Source organism: Nannospalax galili, unplaced genomic scaffold (assembly GCF_000622305.1).
Source record: "Nannospalax galili isolate Female #2095 unplaced genomic scaffold, S.galili_v1.0 scaffold1156, whole genome shotgun sequence".
NCBI classification, from domain to species: Eukaryota; Metazoa; Chordata; class Mammalia; order Rodentia; family Spalacidae; genus Nannospalax; species Nannospalax galili.
The window spans coordinates 126421-128210 of NW_008337777.1; positions in this window are offsets into that span (position 1 = coordinate 126421).

A 1790-nucleotide genomic window follows, 5' to 3' on the forward strand; every position below is an offset into this window, starting at 1 on the left:
ACAGTAGGAGGATCTTCCTTATCCCTTTCCCATGGTGCACTAACTCACAGTTCAAGAATCAGTTTTGAACCTCAAATTCATTATTTCGTCATTCTGTATTTGAAGGTCGTTTTAGGCAGCAGCATGTTTCTAATTCCATGATTCCTTTTATATCTCAGATTCTGTTTCTTTTTGTGGTGGTTGTGGGGGTTAGGGGGTCTCATGTAGTCTGGCTTCAAACTTCATAGTAGCTATGGAGGAACTTGAATTTCTGATCTTCCTGCCTCCACCTCTCAAGTGTTGGGCTTCATGCGTGCTGTACTAGAACCCTAGCCACTGAGCTACATCCCCCACTCCAGATTCAGCTGATCATTTCCTTTACCGTAAGAAGCCTTCATTATTTATGCTTTTTATGATATATGGCATCATGTAACCCAGACCTCAGGGCAATCTAGAACTCAACCTCTTAAGTATTTTTAAAAATTTATTCTTCTAGGTTTTCTAGGCCCCCGACATTCTCTACTCTCTTCTCCCGTCCGGCCTCCTGCCTCCCTTCCTTCCTAGTCACAGTGTTCCCATCATTTCCACCCTCCCCCCAAGATCTCCAACTCCCGCCATCTTTCTGTTCCTGACTTCCCGTGCTCCCCGACACTATGCTCCCTTGCATGTCCCTGTCTCTTCCCCCTGCCCATTGCTCTAGAGGAAAAAGTGATTCCTTAGAAACCCTATGAGAAATGCACATAGAGTGTCTGAGCATTAATGCATATGTATACCTCGGAGCTGATTCACAGGGAATGCTGTGTCAGAGAGAAGAGACCTCCCTTAGAGCGACAAACATGCCATACAGCACTTCTCAAAGAAGCTCATTTTTGCAACAGGTGGAGGCTACTGCAGAGTTGCACATCTGGTCAGGCACAGAGAACATACACCTGGGAGATGCCCAGTACTAGGTGACACATCTGCAGTTGAATCTCTACAACCAAGGCTCATGGAACACAGGGGAACAAGGGGTAGAGAGAGGGTAATGCACCTCTCAACCCTCACCAGTGAGGCTTCCATGTACATCAGAGTGCATTTTACACAGAAGGCCTCAATTGGCCAAGTTTTGGAGAATAAGAGACTGTAGAGTGTAGGACGGAACTTCACCCACCCATGGCTCAGGGACCATTGTGGAAGAATAGGCTGAGAGACTCTAAGAACCACGGACGAGTCATGAAAATATGAGGTGGAGGCTTCCAGTCCAATGGAGACTTACTCATGTGCACCTGTGGCACGGTGGCATCAAAAGCGGGATCCATGTCAGCTCAGTTAAACAAGGGCCCAAAGGGGAGGTGAGAAATAGGTGGTGGATCAGCACATGATCGAGATCTATTTGAGACTAGTAACTACTGGGTGAGAGAGAGAATGACTTACATCCACTGGATGGGCTGACTAGACATTTGGGTACAAACACCTGAATAAATAGGACTCAGTATGTATGGCAGAGTGTATAGGGTTTGGGGCCGGGGAGGGATGCGTGAATGGGGGAGAGGGTCTGGATGGGAGTGGAAAATATTGTATGAAATCTTAAAAGCAAAATAAAAATTTTTTGGTCTTTTTGAGACAGGGTCTCCCTGTAGCCCCAATTGTCCTGAAAATCACTATGTAGACCAGGCTGGTCTTGAACTCACAGAGATCCTCCTGCCTCTGCCTCCTGAGTGCTGGGTTTAAAGGTGTGCACTACCATTCCCGGCTATAATAAAAGATTTTTTTAAAGCACATAAAAGAATGTATTCTTATTATTTTAATGTGTATGCATGTATTGCCTACAT